At 54.4% G+C, this 18,707-nt stretch overlaps 1 protein-coding gene across 1 annotated transcript in view; it reads right to left on the bottom strand.

Moving 5' to 3' along the window:
- GLG1 (golgi glycoprotein 1) overlaps positions 1-18,707 on the bottom strand; it is a 119,341-nt gene that overhangs the window by 47,945 nt on the left and 52,689 nt on the right. The gene's annotated exons all lie outside the window — the stretch shown is intronic.

Below are 18,707 nucleotides of genomic sequence, written 5' to 3'. Positions count from 1 at the left end.
CCGAGACCCCCAAACCAAGGCTGCACTAAGCACAACACCGGAGGGGCGCCGAGACCCCCAAACCAAGGCTGCACTAAGAGCACAACACCGGAGGGGCGCCGAGACCCCCAAACCAAGGCTGCACTAAGAGCACAAAACCGGAGGGGCGCCGAGACCCCCAAACCAAGGCTGCACTAAGAGCACAAAACCGGAGGGGCGCAGCTGCCGAGACCCCCAAACCATGGCTGCACTAAGCACAACACCGGAGGGGCGCAGCTGCCGAGACCCCCAAACCATGGCTGCACTAAGCACAAGACCGGAGGGGCGCCGAGACCCCCAAACCATGGCTGCACTAAGCACAACACCGGAGGGGCGCCGAGACCCCCAAACCAAGGCTGCACTAAGAGCACAAAACCGGAGGGGCGCAGCTGCCGAGACCCCCAAACCAAGGCTGCACTAAGAGCAGAAACGAAGCGTCTGAGGAAAGCTGCACAGAGATGGGAAGCGTGGGGGGGGGGGGGGTGTAACCCACCGATCAAGACTGAGGAATGTGACAATCCAGCCCGGCAACACCGGGGGTCACACTGCGGTGTTATGTGTAAAGCCCCCCACACAGGAGCGGATGCATCATCTGTGAAATTCTGCACAGCGGGGGGGGGTCGCGACGGCAGCGAGAGGGGGGGGGCGCGACGGCAGCAGGAAGGGGGCGCGACGGTAGCGGGAGGGGGGGGGCGCGACGGCAGCGGGAGGGGGGAGGGGCGTGACGGCAGCGGGGGGGGTCGCGACGGCAGCGGGAGAGGGGGGGGGGGTCGCGACGGCAGCGAGAGGGGGGGGGCGCGACGGCAGCAGGAAGGGGGCGCGACGGTAGCGGGAGGGGGGGGCGCGACGGCAGCGGGAGGGGGGAGGGGCGTGACGGCAGCGGAAGGGGGGGCGCGACGACAGCGGGAGGAATACGTCTATACTTGTAGGTGTGGATTCAGGGCTCATGCACACCACAGGATCTCGCCCCGATGACCGGATACTTCACACGTGCGACTATGTCCTTCACCCAAGCCGTCCACACAAGAGCGCAGACACTCGGCGAGAGGGCGACGCTCGAGGGCAGGGAAAGAGGGCGACGCTCGAGGGCAGGGAAAGAGGGCGACGCTCGAGGGCAGGGAAAGAGGGCGACGCTCGAGGACAGGGAAAGAGGGCGACGCTCGAGGACAGGGAAAGAGGGCGACGCTCGAGGACAGGGAAAGAGGGCGACGCTCGAGGACAGGGAAAGAGGGCGACGCTCGAGGACAGGGAAGAAGGGAATTTTGTTACTTACCGTAAATTCCTTTTCTTCTAGCTCTTATTGGGAGACCCAGACGATTGGGGTATAGCTACTGCCCTCTGGAGGCCACACAAAGCACTACATTAAAAGTGCAAGGCCCCTCCCCCTCTGGCTATACCCCCCCCGTGGTATCACGGGTTCTCCAGTTTTAGTGCCAAAGCAAGAAGGAGGAAGCCAACAACTGGTTTAAACAAATTAACTCCGAATAACATCGGAGAACTGAAAAACCGTTCAACATGAACAACATGTGTACCCGCAAACAACAAAAAAACATCCCGAAGGACAACAGGGCGGGTGCTGGGTCTCCCAATAGGAGCTAGAAGAAAAGGAATTTACGGTAAGTAACAAAATTCCCTTCTTCTTCAGCGCTCTATTGGGAGACCCAGACGATTGGGACGTCCAAAAGCTGTCCCTGGGTGGGTAAAGAAATACCTCATGTTAGAGCTGCAAAACAGCCCTCCCCTACGGGGGTGTCACTGCCGCCTGCAGGACTCTTCTACCTAAGCTGGCATCCGCCGAAGCATAGGTATGCACCTGATAATGCTTGGTGAAAGTGTGCAGATTGGACCAGGTAGCTGCCTGGCACACCTGTTGAGCCGAAGCCTGGTGACGTAATGCCCAGGACGCACCCACGGCTCTGGTTGAGTGGGCTTTTAGCCCTGAAGGAACCGGAAGCCCCGCAGAACGGTAGGCCTCTAGAATTGGTTCTTTGATCCATCGAGCCAGGGTGGCTTTAGAAGCCTGCAACCCCTTGCGCGGACCAGCGACAAGGACAAAAAGTGCATCGGCACGGCGCATGGGCGCCGTGCGGGAAATGTAGATTCTGAGTGCTCTCACCAGATCTAGCAAACGTAAGTCCTTTTCATACCGGTGAACCGGATGAGGACAAAAGGAAGGCAAGGATATATCCTGATTAAGATGAAAAGAGGATACGACCTTAGTGAGAAACTCCGGAATACGGCACAGCACTACCTTGTCCTGGTGGAACACCAGGAAGGGAGCCTTGGATGACAGAGCTGCCAGCTCAGACACTCGCCGAAGCGATGTGATCGCAACAAGAAACGCCACTTTCTGTGACAGCCGAGAAGAAGGGAATTTTGTTACTTACCGTAAATTCCTTTTCTTCTAGCTCTTATTGGGAGACCCAGACGATTGGGGTATAGCTACTGCCCTCCGGAGGCCACACAAAGCACTACACTAAAAAGTGCAAGGCCCCTCCCCCTCTGGCTATACCCCCCCGTGGTATCACGGGTTCTCCAGTTTTAGTGCCAAAGCAAGAAGGAGGAAGCCAATAACTGGTTTAAACAAATTAACTCCGAATAACGTCGGAGAACTGAAAAACCGTTCAACATGAACAACATGTGTACCCGCAAACAACCAAGAAATCCCGAAGGACAACAGGGCGGGTGCTGGGTCTCCCAATAGGAGCTAGAAGAAAAGGAATTTACGGTAAGTAACAAAATTCCCTTCTTCTTCAGCGCTCTATTGGGAGACCCAGACGATTGGGACGTCCAAAAGCTGTCCCTGGGTGGGTAAAGAGATACCTCATGTTAGAGCTGCAAAACAGCCCTCCCCTACGGGGATGTCACTGCCGCCTGCAGGACTCTTCTACCTAAGCTGGCATCCGCCGAAGCATAGGTATGCACCTGATAATGTTTGGTGAAAGTGTGCAGACTCGACCAGGTAGCTGCCTGGCACACCTGTTGAGCCGAAGCCTGGTGTCGTAGCGCCCAGGACGCACTCACGGCTCTGGTTGAATGGGCTTTCAGCCCTGAAAGAACCGGAAGCCCTGCAGAACGGTAGGCTTCCAGAATTGGTTCTTTGATCCATCGAGCCAGGGTGGCTTTAGAAGCCTGCAACCTCTTGCGCGTACCAGCGACAAGGGCATCGGAACGGCGTACGGGCGCCGTGTGTGAAATGTAGATTCTGAGTGCTCTCACCAGATTTAGCAAACGTAAATCATTCTCATACCGGTGAACCGGATGAGTGCAAAAGGACGGTAAGGAGATATCCTGATTAAGATGAAACGAGGATACTACCTTAGGGAGAAACTCCGGAATGATGCGCAGCACTACCTTGTCCTGGTGAAACACCAGGAAGGGAGCCTTGGATGACAGAGCTGCCAGCTCAGACACTCGCCGAAGCGATGTGATCGCAACGAGAAACGCCACCTTCTGTGACAGGCGAGAAAAGGAAACTTCCTTCAGAGGCTCGAAAGGCGGCTTCTGGAGAGCAACTAGAACCCTGTTCAGATCCCATGGATCCAACGGCCGCTTGTACGGGGGTACGATATGACCAACCCCCTGCGGGAACGTGCGCACCTTAGAAAGACGTGCTAGACGCTTCTGAAAAAACACGGATAGTGCTGAGACTTGCCCTTTGAGGGAGTCTAGCGACAAGCCCTTTTCTAACTCCTATTGTAGGAAGGAAAGAAAGATAGGCAATGCAAATGGCCAGGGAGACACTCCCTGAGTAGAGCACCAGATTAAGAAAACCTTCCACGTTCTGTGGTAGATCTTAGCAGACGTGGGCTTCCTAGCCTGTCTCATGGTGGCAACGACCCCTTGGGATAATCCTGAAGACGCTAGGATCCAGGACACACAAGCCACACAGTCAGGTTCAGGGCTGCAGAATTCCGATGGAGAAAACGGCCCTTGAGACAGTAAGTCTGGTCGGTCTGGTAGTGACCCCGGTCGGCCGACCGTGAGATGCCACAGATCCGGGTACCACGATCTCCTCGGCCAGTCTGGTGCGACGAGTATGACGCGGCTGCAATCGGATCTGATTTTTGCGCAGTACTCTGGGCAAGAGTGCCAGAGGTGGAAACACATATGTGAGCCGGAACTGCGACCAATCTTGCACTAAGGCGTCTGCCGCCAGAGCTCTGTGATCGCGCGATCGTGCCATAAATGCCGGGACCTTGTTGGTGTGCCGAGACGCCATTAGGTCGACGTCCGGCCCCCCCCCCAGCGGCAACAGATTTCCTGAAACACGTCCGGGTGAAGGGACCATTCCCCCGCGTCCATGCCCTGGCGACTGAGGAAGCCTGCTTCCCAGTTTTCTACGCCCGGGATGTGAACTGCGGATATGGTGGATGCTGTGTCCTCCACCCACATGAGGATTCGCCGGACTTCCTGGAAGGCTGCTGACTGCGTGTCCCTCCTTGGTGGTTGATGTATGCCACCGCTGTGGAGATGTCCGACTGGATTCGGATCTGCTCCCTTCTAGCCACTTTTGGAAAGCTAATAGGGTAAGATACCCTGCCCCGATTTCCAGCACATCGAACTGAAGGGTGGACTCCTGCTGAGTCCACGTCCCCTGAGCCATGTGGCGGAGACAAACTGCTCCCCACCCTGACAGACTCGTATCTGTCGTGACCACTGCCCAGGATGGAGGCTATGGCAATGAGGTGGGAATAAGCCACTATTGCAGAGAGTCCTCGGCCGTCCGGGAAAGGGAGACTTCCCGTCCAGGGAGGTTGACTGCCCATCCCATTGGCGGAGAATGTCCCATTGCCGTTGGCGCAGATGAAACTGCGCAAAGAGAACTGCCTCGATGGCTGCCACCATCTTCCTTAGGAAGTGCATGAGGCGCCTTAAGGGGTGCGACTGGCCTTGAAGGAGAGACTGCACCTCTGTCCGCAGTGAACGCTGCTGGTTCAGCGGAAGCTTCACTATGGCTGATAGAGTATGAAACTCCATGCCGAGATACGTTAGTGATTGAGTCGGAGACAGATTTGACCTTGCCAAATTGATGATCCACCCGAAAGTCTGGAGAGTCTCCCGCGTAACATTCAGGCTGCGTTGGCATGCCTCGAGGGAGGTTGCTTTGACGAGTAGATCGTCCAAGTACGGAATCACCGGGTGTCCGTGAGAGTGCAAGACTGCTACCACTGCTGCCATGACCTTGGTGCCCACCCGTGGGGCTGTCGCCAGACTGAATGGCAGAGCTACGAACAGAAGATGTTCGTCTCCTATCACAAAACGTAGAAAACGTTGGTGCTCCGTAGCAATTGGCACGTGGAGATAGGCATCTTTGATGTCTGTTGAGGCAAGGAAGTCTCCTCGAGACATTGAGGCAATGACGGATCGGAGGGATCCCATCCGGAACCGCCTGGCGTTCGCATGCTCGTTGAGCAGTTTCAGAACCAGAACAGGACGGAAGGAACCGTCCATTTTTGGAGCCACAAAGAGATTGGAGTACAAACCCTCGCCCTCGTTCCTGAGGGGGGACAGGGATCACCACTCCTTCTGCTCTTAGAGCGTCCACCGCCTGCAGCAGGGCATCTGCTCGGTGGAGAGGTGGGGCCGTTCTGAAGAATGGAGTCGGAGGACGAGAACAGAACACTGTCCTGTGCACGTGAGCACAATGTCCGTCACCCACCGGTCTGTGACCTGTGGCAGCTAAATGTCGCCAAAGGCGGGGGAGTCTGCCATCAACCGCGGATGCGGAGAGAGAGAGAGAGAGCTGAGAGTCCTGAGGAGACCGCCTTGGTAGCGGTTCCTCCGACTGCCTTCCTTGGGCGAGATTGAGCCCGGCCGGAATCTGAGCCCGTCTGAGGTTTTGTAGCCCTTTTGCACGAGGACAATTGGGACCTGCCGGAGCTTGGGAAGGACCGAAACCTCGACTGTACTTTTAGGACAGCATTAACAGGGTAAGTCGCAGTGCAGACATTGCGGGGTTACGGACGCCTCTGCGGTACAGATGTCCCTGCTCAAGGTCAGCTGCGCAAGAACAGCAGAAAAGGTTAGGTTGCCAATACGGCTGTGGATGCCGGAGCAACCGACACGCCGATAGCCTCCTAGACAGATTTCAACCAGAGTCCATCTGTCTGTGAATGGCATCTTGAAGTGAAGCCCCATCTCCCGTGCAACTATGGCTCTATATGCAAGCCTGGAGATTGGAGAATCCACCTTTGGACCCTGGGTCCAGCGCTGACCACGTCAGGGGAAAAAAGGGATAACGTGTATCCTAAAAACGTTTGGAGAAGACGCTTATCTGGTAAGCGTGGTGTTCCTGGACTGCTTCTCTGAAGTCAGCGTGGCCAGAAAAATACTCAATATCTGCGTGAGACACTGAAAAGGAACTTCTCCTGTTCGTCTCCTATCTCCACTGGGGGAGCTGAGGGAGAAAGATCCAACCTTCCATTGATGGACGGTATAGGATCATTCCGTATGGCGTTACCACCCGGTGTATCCGGATTGAGAGCGATGTCAGTATCAACGCCCTGAAGAGCTGCCTTTTGGTCAAGTAGATTGCCCATGGGTGCAAGTCTCTATATTATGACTACTCCGTCCCTGTCCATGGACAGGGTTGACAGGAGGTTTCTTTGGCCACAACTAGTAGAGCCCCGGCAGACGAAGTGCTAGAGACCCAGGCAGACGACGTGCTACAGGGGAGCATGCACACAATGGGACGGTGTCATGAACAGCATCCCATGTAGTAAAAACAGCACTGAAAACTGTGTTGCTTTTTTGCCGCTGCCGACTAGCTATCTAGAAGTATATAGCCAAGATTGGTGACCGTACAGTGCAATGTATAGCATACAGGCATAAAGTACAAATGACCACTGCAGCACAAGCAATACAAGCAGCATAGAAGCCTGTGCCCTGGCACCCCTGCTCTTCTGCTGCTGTATACTAGTCATCTAGGGGAATATAGCCCAGAAGAGTGACCCTACAGTGCAATGTATAGCATACAAGCACAAGTACAAATGAACACTGCAGCACATGCAATACAAGCAGCATAGAAGCCTGTGCCCTGGCACCTCTGCTCTTCTGCTGCTGTAGACTGGTCATCTAGGGGAATATAGCCCAGAAGAGTGACCCTACAGTGCAATGTATAGCATACAAGCATAAAGTACAAATGACCACTGCAGCACAAGCAATACAAGCAGCATAGAAGCCTGTGCCCTGGCACCCCAGCTCTTCTGCTGCTGTAGACAAGTCATCTAGGGGAATATAGCCCAGAAGAGTGACCATACAGTGCAATGTATAGCATACAAGCATGTGAGGTAAATCCGGAGATATGACGATAAATCATGACATTCAAGTCATGTCAGGAAGCCCTCTCCTGGTGTCACTACCCCCTTCCCTTCACACAACTGGTTTAGCAACAAATCCATGGCCATGTCCTGTGATATGGAAATTAGGTGGCTTTAGGACAATGGACACAGGATGACTCCCTGCCGTCACCCTGTAGTAGGAGCTGCTAGCTAGTTAGCAAGGCTATGGAAATAGCCAGACAGAACGACTCCAGTAAAAAATGGTTCATATCTCGCAAGCCATATTTCCGATAAATATGGCAACCATAAAAATGGTGTCTCCGCATGTGGACGATGCCGGCACCCCCTTTTTATGGGAACAGGACATTGGGAAATGCCCCAGGCGTGATATCAGCCAATGGGGAACTGGCAGACAGGTCATGAGTCCCCTCGTTCTGTAGCTAAATTCATAACTGTCACAATGAGAGCATTGGCGTCTGCCTACGACGCTCCCAGGCAAAGTTATAGCCAAAATCCTCTTTGCTGGATAATTCTGATCCATGCAGGGGGAGTGGCAGTGCTTCCCTGTGAGGTCACTAAGGTAGGAGGGGACCTGGATCTGCCCAGGTTGATAACCCTACTTCGGCCATTTTCCAGCGTTCTTCTGCTCGGGGGCCTGGTTGGGAAAGACCTGTGAGGGGGTTCCTGGAAACCTGGTCTACAGCGCCCCCCTGTGGCCAGACGCAACAAGGTAACTGCTGGAACTGTGTATGCCTGTTTGTAACCCATGCTTTGATTGTAACTGTACTCTGACATAACTGTATACTCTGTAGATTCCCTATTGTATATATTGTAGTTTCTAGTGTGCTTTAGGCGATTAAATTATATAATTAATCCTGGGCTGTTCTGTTATCTCGATCTTGAATCCCACGTCTGTGTGTTCGGCTAATAGTTACCGTAAATCGGTTGGTGGCAGCGAGTTGTGCCAAGGATTATTGTGGGGAGGCCAGTGAGATCCGGGAAGATATTATATATTCCGCCCGCGGAGGTCGGGGGAATATATACCCTACTCGCACCGGGGACCCTTCAATAATCGGCATAAGTAGTATAGCGGCCTCCTTGCTTATTGTCGGGCAATTCCATAATTGGCCTGACTATAAGAGGGGCGCTAGAGAGCGCGTCACGTGCTCTGTCTGTCGGTCGGGAGGTATAAAGGAGGGTTGACTCCTGCTTGTTACCCCCCGATTGTGACGTACTGGTAGCCAGCGCGGGGGATTTCTGAGTGACCCCCCGGTGGTTCGTGACAAAGCACAAGTACAAATGAACACTGCAGCACATGCAATACAAGCAACATAGAAGCCTGTGCCCTGGCACCTCTGCTCTTCTGCTGCTGTAGACTGGTCATCTAGGGGAATATAGCCCAGAAGAGTGACCGTACAGTGCAATGTATAGCATACAAGCACAAGTACAAATGCACACTGCAGCCCATGCAATACAAGCAGCATAGAAAAAAACCTGTGCCCCAGCACCCTTGGTTTTCTGCTGCTGTAGTCTAGCCATTCCAGGAGAATATAGCCAAGACTAGCGACTGTACAGTGCAATGTATAGCATATCAGCATAAACACAAATGAACACCTCAGTCGTGCAATACAAGCAGCCTAGAAAGCCTGTGCTTTAGCACACCTGCTTTCCTGCTGCTGATGTGTCGCTCCCCAAGCGGGCATATAGCGACCTATGTAGTTAAAAACAACACATGTATACACTGCAGTTATATCGTGGTCAGCACTATGTGTGCCTCTTACCGCCCGCCTATAAGCGGGTGTATGATCGCCACCGTCCTGCCTTGGTGCCCCGAGCTCTGCAGTAATGGCTGCCGGCTTCTTCCCCAGCTCGTGTGAGTAGGGGCGGGCCGTGGGCGTGCCCCCAAGGCAGAGCGGGAATCCGGCGTCCGACAGTGTGCAGTGAGAGGGCTGGAGCATGTAAAAAGGCTCCAGCCCTCGGCGCTGCTGATTGCTCAGCGTCTGTCCCCTTCCCTGAGTGACAGGGAGGGGGCGGGAACGAAGCGGCACTAGGCCGCAGAAGCCGGGGACTGGAGTTATAAGCGCCGCCGCCGTAAAAGCGCGGTCGGCGCCCAGTCCCCAGCGAACTACAAGTCCCAGCCGCGCCGCCGCTCCCGGAGCGTCCGGCGCGGTAGTTCCCAAAACACAAAGTCACTCAGCAAAGCTGCAGTGACTGTAACCCTTTACTGTCCCCGGCGCACTAGCACACCCAGCAAGTCTGGAGTGTGCTGTGTCCGTGTGACCGGGGACACAGAGTACCTGTAATGGTGCAGGGCCATGTCCCTGAACGGTACTCCAGCTCCGTATCCAGCAGGTTCAAATGGGTCTGTGGATGGAGCCCGGCGTCAGAGCTTTGAGGCCGGCAGGATCCCACTTCCTCAGAGCCCCTCAGGGGGATGTGGAAGGAAAGCAGCATGTGGGCTCCAGCCCTGTACCAGCAATAGGTACCTCAACCTTACAACACCATCCAGGGGTGAGAAGGGAGCATGCTGGGGACACTATATGGGCCCTCTTTTCTTCCATCCGAAATAGTCAGCAGCTACTGCTGACTAAAATCTGTGGAGCTATGCGTGGATGTCTGACCTCCTTCGCACACAAAGCTAAAACTGGAGAACCCGTGATACCACGGGGGGTATAGCCAGAGGGGGAGGGGCCTTGCACTTTTTAGTGTAGTGCTTTGTGTGGCCTCCGGAGGGCAGTAGCTATACCCCAATCGTCTGGGTCTCCCAATAGAGCGCTGAAGAAAAGGAAACTTCCTTCAGAGGCTCGAAGGGCGGCTTCTGGAGAGCAACTAGTACCCTGTTCAGATCCCATGGATCTAACGGCCGCTTGTACGGGGGCACAATATGACAGACCCCCTGCAGGAACGTGCGCACCTTAGAAAGACGTGCTAGACGCTTCTGAAAAAACACGGATAGTGCCGAAACTTGCCCTTTAAGGGAACTGAGCGACAAGCCCTTTTCTAACCCCGATTGCAGGAAGGAAAGAAACTTGGGCAATGCAAATGGCCAGGGAGACACTCCCTGAGCAGAGCACCAGGATAAGAAAATCTTCCACGTTCCGTGGTAGATCTTAGCCGAATTCGACTTTCTAGCTTGTCTCATTGTGGCAACGACTCCTTGAGATAATCCTGCAGATGCTAGGATCCAGGACTCAATGGCCACACAGTCAGGTTCAGGGCCGCAGAATTCTGATGGAAAAACGGCCCTTGGGACAGTAAGTCTGGTCGGTCTGGCAGTGACCACGGTCGACCGATCGTGAGATGCCACAGATCCGGATACCACGACCTCCTCGGCCAGTCTGGAGCGACGAGTATGATGCGGCTGCACTCGGATCTGATCTTGCGTAGCACTCTGGGCAAGAGCGCCAGAGGCGGAAACACGTATGGGAGCTGAAACTGCGACCAATCTTGAACCAAGGCGTCTGCCGCCAGAGCTCTTTGATCGCGCGACCTCGCCATGAATGCCGGGACCTTGTTGTTGTGCCGGGATGCCATTAGGTCGACGTCCGGCACTCCCCAGCGGCGACAGATTTCCTGAAACACGTCCGGGTGAAGGGACCATTCCCCTGCGTCCATGCCCTGGCGACTGAGGAAGTCTGCTTCCCAGTTTTCTACGCCTGGGATGTGAACCGCGGATATGGTGGATGCTCTGTCCTCCACCCACATTAGAATGCGCCGTACTTCTTGGAAGGCTTGCCGACTGCGCGTCCCTCCTTGGTGGTTGATGTATGCCACCGCTGTGGAGTTGTCCGATTGGATTCGGATCTGCTTTCCTTCCAGCCACTGTTGGAAGGCCAGTAGAGCAAGATACACTGCTCTGATCTCCAGAACATTGATCTGAAGGGTGGACTCCTGCGGAGTCCACGTCCCCTGAGCCCTGTGGTGGAGAAATACTGCTCCCCACCCTGACAGACTCGCATCTGTCGTGACTACTGCCCAGGATGGGGGCAGGAAGGATCTTCCCTGAGACAATGAGGTGGGAAGGAGCCACCATTGTAGGGAGTCCTTGGCCGTCTGGGAAAGCGAGACTTTCCTGTCCAGGGACGTTGACTTCCCGTCCCATTGGCGGAGAATGTCCCATTGAAGTGGGCGCAGATGAAACTGCGCAAAGGGAACTGCTTCCATGGCTGCCACCATCTTCCCTAGGAAATGCATGAGGCGCCGCAAGGGATGCAACTGGCCGTGCAGAAGAGATTGCACCCCTGTCTGTAGTGACCGCTGCTTGTTCAGCGGAAGCTTCACTATCGCTGCTAGAGTATGAAACTCCATGCCAAGATACGTTAGTGATTGAGTCGGTGATAGGATCGACTTTGGAAAGTTGATGATCCATCCGAAAGACTGTAGGGTCTCCAGCGTAGCATTCAGGCTGCGCTGACATGCCTCTTGAGAGGGAGCTTTGACCAATAAATCGTCTAGGTAAGGGATCATCGAGTGTCCCTGAGAGTGCAAGACTGCTACCACCGCCGCCATGACCTTGGTGAAGACCCGTGGGGCTGTTGCCAGACCAAATGGCAGAGCTACGAACTGAAAATGGTCGTCTCCTATCACAAAACGTAGAAAACGTTGATGTTCTGTAGCAATTGGCACGTGGAGATAAGCATCTTTGATGTCTATTGAGGCAAGGAAGTCTCCTCTGGACATTGAGGCAATGACAGAACGCAGGGTTTCCATCCGGAACTTCCTGGCGTGCACATGTTTGTTGAGCCGTTTTAGGTCCAGAACAGGACGGAACGAGCCGTCCTTTTTTGGAACCACAAAGAGATTGGAGTAAAACCCTTGCCCTTGTTCCTGAGGAGGGACTGGGATCACCACTCCTTCCGCTCTTAGGGAGCCCACCGCCTGCAGCAGAGCATCTGCTCGGTCTGGATGTGGGGAGGTTCTGAAGAACCGAGCTGGAGGACGAGAATTGAACTCGATTCTGTACCCGCGAGACAAAATGTCCGTCACCCACCGGTCTTTGACCTGTGACATCCAAATGCCGGAAAAGCGGGAGAGCCTGCCCCCGACCGGCGATGCGGAGGGAGGGGGCTGGAAGTCATGAGGTAGCCGCTTTGGAAGCGGTACCTCCATTTGCTTTCTTGGGGCGCGTGTGAGCCCGCCACGAATCTGAGTTTCTTTGCGTCCTCTGAGTCCCTTTGGACGAGGTAAATGGTGTCTTGCCCGAACCTCGAAAGGACGGAAACCTCTGCTGCCACTTTTTCTGCTGAGGTTTGGTTGTTCTGGGTTGTGGTAAAGAGGAGTCTTTACCCTTAGACTGCTTAATGATATCAGCCAATGGCTCGCCAAACAGTCTATCTCTAGATAACGGCAAACTGGTTAAACATTTTTTGGAACCAGCATCTGCTTTCCAGTCCTTTAACCACAAGGCTCTGCGCAAAACTACCGAATTGGCGGACGCCATTGAGGTGCGACTGGTAGATTCTAGGACCGCATTGATAGCGTAAGACGCAAACGCCGACATCTGCGAGGTAAGGGACGCCACTTGCGGCACTGCTGGATGTATGATAGCATCCACTTTTGCTAAGCCAGCTGAAATAGCCTGGAGTGCCCATACGGCTGCGAATGCCGGAGCAAACGACGCGCCGATAGCTTCATAGACAGATTTTAACCAAAGGTCCATCTGTCTGTCATTGGCATCTTTAAGTGAAGCGCCATCCTCCACTGCAACTATGGACCTAGCTGCGAGTTTGGAAATCGGGGGGTCTACCTTTGGACACTGTGTCCAGCGCTTGACCACCTCAGGGGGGAAAGGGAAACGCGTATCTTTAGATCGTTTAGAGAAACGCCTTTCTGGGTGAGCGTCGTGCTTCTGGATTGATTCTCTGAAGTCAGCGTGATCCAACAAAGCACTCAATTTACGCTTGGGATAAAGGAAACGAAACTTCTCCTGCTCCGCAGCCGCCTCTTCTGCTGAAGGGGCTGGGGGAGAAATATCCAACAGCCTATTGATGGCTGAGATAAGGTCGTTTACCATGGCATCCCCATCAGGGGTATCCAGGTTGAGAGGGGTTCCAGGAATGGATTCCTGATCACTCTCATCAGACACATCACAGGGAGACTGATTGCGCTGAGACCCTGAGCAGTGTGATGACGTCGAGGGTCTTTCCCAGCGAGCTCGCTTAGGGTGGCTGGGGCTATCATCTGAGTCATAATCCTCGGCCTGTGAAGCCGGGGACCCCCCTGTGGGCTGGATTAATTCCAAGTGAGGGGGACCTGAGGACAGAGGCCTCGCCGTGCCCAAAGACTGAGCCCCATGCATAGATTGCAAGGTTTCAAGGATTTTTGCCATAGAGACAGACATATTATCAGCAAAAACTGCAAAGTCTGTCCCTGTCACCGGGGCAGGACTTACAAGCGTCTCAGCCTGGGTCACTACCTCTCCTGACTCCGGCTGGCGAAGCAGCACCGGGTCGGAGCATTGCAGACAATGGGGGTCATCGGAGCCTGCTGGTAGATTAGCCCCACATGCAGCACACGCAGTATACACAGCCCTAGCCGTGGCAGCCTTGCGTTTTGAGGATGGCATGTTGTTGCTTCCACAGAGTGATCTGGGAGATGCAGCCAGAAGCGACCTCACAGTGCAAGAAATACAATATCTCTATATCCTACACAGTACACCGATACACCGTGAGGCACTAGAGGGACCAGCACAGAAAAAACGCTTACCGCCCGCTTAAAAAGCGGGTGTGTGGTCGCCAGATAGCCCCTAGTCCAGGTCTCCCAGAGCCTTGCGTCCTTCCTCCAGCCAGACTGCATGTAATGGCTGCCGGCGTCCTGAGAGAGAAGGGGGGCGGGCCCTGGGCGTCCCTGGCTAAGAGCGGGAAGCCTGCTTCCCTCTGTGCCTGGTGTGAGGGCTGGAGCATGTAAATCAGGCTCCAGCCCTCGTCGCTGCTAGCGAACAGCGTCTCTCCCCTACCCTGAATGACAGGGTGGGGGCGGGAACGAAACGGAGCTGCCGGCGTCCTAGGCCCAAAAAGCCGGGGACTCAATTTATAACCGCCGCCGCCGTAAAAGCGCGGACGGCGGATCCCCGGCGCACCACAAGTCACAGCAGCGCCGCCCGGTCCAGAGGGGGTCGGCGCTGCGTTCCCATACACAAACAATCCCCCAGTAATCTGTAGGGACACTAACTCCAACGTTGCGGTCCCCGGCGCACTACAACACCCAGCCAGCCCGGAGTGTGTCTGTGCCTGCCGGGGACACAGAGTACCTGTATGATGCAGGGCCTGTCCCTGATCGTACTCCTGCTCCGTCTCCATCAGGTTCTAATGGGTCTGTGGATGGAGCCCGGCGTCAGAGCTGAGAGGCCGGCAGGATCCCACTTCCACAGAGCCCTACCAGGGGATGTGGAAGGAAAACAGCATGTCAGGCTCCAGCCCTGTACCAGCAATAGGTACCTCAACCTTACAACACCATCCAGGGGTGAGAAGGGAGCATGCTGGGGACACTATATGTGTCCTCTTTTCTTCCATCCGAAACAGTCAGCAGCTACTGCTGACTAAAATCTGTGGAGCTATGCGTGGATGTCTGACCTCCTTCGCACACAAAGCTAAAACTGGAGAACCCGTGATACCACGGGGGGGGGTATAGCCAGAGGGGGAGGGGCCTTGCACTTTTAATGTAGTGCTTTGTGTGGCCTCCAGAGGGCAGTAGCTATACCCCAATCGTCTGGGTCTCCCAATAGAGCGCTGAAGAAAGAGGGCGACGCTCGAGGACAGGGAAAGAGGGCGACGCTCGAGGACAGGGAAAGAGGGCGACGCTCGAGGACAGGGAAAGAGGGCGACGCTCGAGGACAGGGAAAGAGGGCGACGCTCGAGGACAGGGAAAGAGGGCGACGCTCGAGGACAGGGAAAGAGGGCGACGCTCGAGGACAGGGAAAGAGGGCGACGCTCGAGGACAGGGAAAGAGGGCGACGCTCGAGGACAGGGAAAGAGGGCGACGCTCGAGGACAGGGAAAGAGGGCGACGCTCGAGGACAGGGAAAGAGGGCGACGCTCGAGGACAGGGAAAGAGGGCGACGCTCGAGGACAGGGAAAGAGGGCGACGCTCGAGGACAGGGAAAGAGGGCGACGCTCGAGGACAGGGAAAGAGGGCGACGCTCGAGGACAGGGAAAGAGGGCGACACGCTCGAGGACAGGGAAAGAGGGCGACGCTCGAGGACAGGGAAGAAGGGAATTTTGTTACTTACCGTAAATTCCTTTTCTTCTAGCTCCAATTGGGAGACCCAGACAATTGGGTGTATAGCTACTGCCTCCGGAGGCCACACAAAGCATTACACTAAAAAGTGTAAGGCCCCTCCCCTTCTGGCTATACACCCCCCGTGGGATCACGGGCTGCTCAGTTTTAGTGCTAAAGCAAGAAGGAGGAAAGCCAATAACTGGTTTAAACAAATTCACTCCGAATAACATCGGAGAACTGAAAACCGTTCAACATGAACAACATGTGTACCCGCAAAAAAACCAAAAATCCCGAAGGACAACAGGGCGGGTGCTGGGTCTCCCAATTGGAGCTAGAAGAAAAGGAATTTACGGTAAGTAACAAAATTCCCTTCTTCTTTGTCGCTCCTAATTGGGAGACCCAGACAATTGGGACGTCCAAAAGCTGTCCCTGGGTGGGTAACTTAATACCTCATGTTAGAGCTGCAAAACAGCTCTCCGTTACGAGGAGGCAACTGCCGCCTGCAGGACTCTTCTACCTAGGCCGGCGTTCGCCGAAGCGTAGGTATGCACCTGATAATGTTTGGTGAAAGTGTGCAGACTCTACCAGGTAGCTGCCTGGCACACCTGTTGAGCCGTAGCCTGGTGACGTAATGCCCAGGACGCACCCACGGCTCTGGTTGAATGGGCGTTCAGCCGTGATGGAACCGGAAGCCTAGCAGAACGGTAGGCTTCAAGAATTGGTTCTTTGATCTATCGAGCCAGGGTGGATTTGGAAGCCTGCGACCCTTTGCGCTTACCAGCGACAAGGACAAAGAGTGTATCCGAGCGGCGCAAAGGCGCCGTGCGGGAAATGTAGATTCTGAGTGGTCTCACCAGATCTAACAAATGTAAGTCCTTTTCATACCGATGAACCGGCTGAGGACAAAAGGAAGGTAAGGAGATATCCTGATTAATATGAAACGAGGATACTACCTTAGGGAGAAACTCCTGAATGAGGCGCAACACTACCTTGTCCTGGTGGAACACCAGGAAGGGAGCCTTGGATGACAGCGCTGCTAGCTCAGACACTCTCCGAAGAGACGTGATCGCTACCAGAAAGGCCACTTTCTGAGATAGTCGAGAAGGTGAAACATTCGTCAGAGGCTCGAAAGGCGGCTTCTGGAGAGCAAGTAGTACCCTGTTCAGATCCCATGGATCTAACGGCCGCTTGTACGGGGGGACGATATGACAAACCCCCTGCAGGAACGTGCGTACCTGAGGAAGTCGTGCTAGACGCCTCTGAAAAAAACACCAATAGCGCCAAGCCTTGCCCTTTAAGGGAGCCGAGCGACAAGCCCTTTTCCAACCGAAATTGCAGGAAGGAAAGAAGAGTAGGCAATGCCAATGGCCCGGGGGACACTCCTTGTACAGAGCACCAGTATAAGAAAATCTTCCACGTCCGTGGTAGATCTTAGCAGACGTGGGCTTCCTAGCCTGACTCATAGTGGCAACGACCCCTTGAGATAATCCTGAGGACACTAGTGTGAGGTAAATCCGGAGATATGACGATAAATCATGACATTCAAGTCATGTCAGGAAGCCCTCTCCTGGTGTCACTACCCCCTTCCCTTCACACAACTGGTTTAGCAACAAATCCATGGCCATGTCCTGTGATATGGAAATTAGGTGGCTTTAGGACAATGGACACAGGATGACTCCCTGCCGTCACCCTGTAGTAGGAGCTGCTAGCTAGTTAGCAAGGCTATGGAAATAGCCAGACAGAACGACTCCAGTAAAAAATGGTTCATATCTCGCAAGCCATATTTCCGATAAATATGGCAACCATAAAAATGGTGTCTCCGCATGTGGACGATGCCGGCACCCCCTTTTTATGGGAACAGGACATTGGGAAATGCCCCAGGCGTGATATCAGCCAATGGGGAACTGGCAGACAGGTCATGAGTCCCCTCGTTCTGTAGCTAAATTCATAACTGTCACAATGAGAGCATTGGCGTCTGCCTACGACGCTCCCAGGCAAAGTTATAGCCAAAATCCCCTTTGCTGGATAATTCTGATCCATGCAGGGGGAGTGGCAGTGCTTCCCTGTGAGGTCACTAAGGTAGGAGGGGACCTGGATCTGCCCAGGTTGATAACCCTACTTCGGCCATTTTCCAGCGTTCTTCTGCTCGGGGGCCTGGTTGGGACAGACCTGTGAGAGAGTTCCTGGAAACCTGGTCTACAGCGCCCCCCTGTGGCCAGACGCACAAGGTAACTGATTGAACTGTGTGTGCCTGTTTGTAACCCATGCTTTGATTGTAACTGTACTCTGACATAACTGTATATTCTGTAGATTCCCTATTGTATATATTGTAGTTTCTAGTGTGCTTTAGGCGATTAAATTATATAATTAATCTTGGGCTGTTCTGTTATCTCGATCTTGAATCCCACGTCTGTGTGTTCGGCTAATAGTTACCGTGAAGCGGTTGGTGGCAGCGAGTTGTGCCAAGGATTATTGTGGGGAGGCCAGTGAGATTCGGGAAGATATTATATATTCCGCCCGCGGAGGTCGGGGGAATATATACCTTACTCTCACCGGGGACCCTTCAATAATCGGCATAAGTAGTATAGCGGCCTCCTTGCTTATTGTCGGGCAATTCCATAATTGGCCTGACTATAAGAAGGGCGCTAGAGAGCGCGTCACGTGCTCTGTCTGTCGGTCGGGAGGTATAAAGGAGGGGTGACCCCCACTTGTTACCCCCCGATTGTGACGTACTGGTAGCCAGCGCGGGGGATTTCTGAGTGACCCCCCGGTGGTTTGTGACATATTGGTGGCAAGCGGTGGGATCGAGATAATAGTGTGTGTGAGTGTGAGACCCATACTCCCAGACACTAAAGACTGCCTGCAGCAGCTGTGGCTGCTGGGGTCTTCAGACTAGCTCAACACTAGAGTGTCAGAGTGCAGATACTGTAAGGTGTGTGGAGGCATCAGGTGTCAGTTCTGTGTCAGTGACCAAAGTCTGCAACCATGGCTGATAGCACCAGGAGCAAAGCCAAAGGAATGGCCGATGCTCAGGCCAGAGACGATGAGGAGGTTGTCCACGAGCCCTCCAGGAGCCCGACGCCAGAAAACAGCTCTGCAGAGGACATTGCACAACCGGGCACTGCTGGACAAGATGAGGAGCAGCTCGCCCAAGGGTCCTCAACGAGCCAGACGCCAGCCCTCCGCTCTG

This window comes from Anomaloglossus baeobatrachus, unplaced genomic scaffold, assembly GCF_048569485.1.
Source record: "Anomaloglossus baeobatrachus isolate aAnoBae1 unplaced genomic scaffold, aAnoBae1.hap1 Scaffold_173, whole genome shotgun sequence".
Classification (NCBI taxonomy): Eukaryota; Metazoa; Chordata; class Amphibia; order Anura; family Aromobatidae; genus Anomaloglossus; species Anomaloglossus baeobatrachus.
The sequence above is the reverse complement of the archived record's forward strand: the minus strand, read 5'-3'. Positions and strand labels throughout refer to the sequence as shown.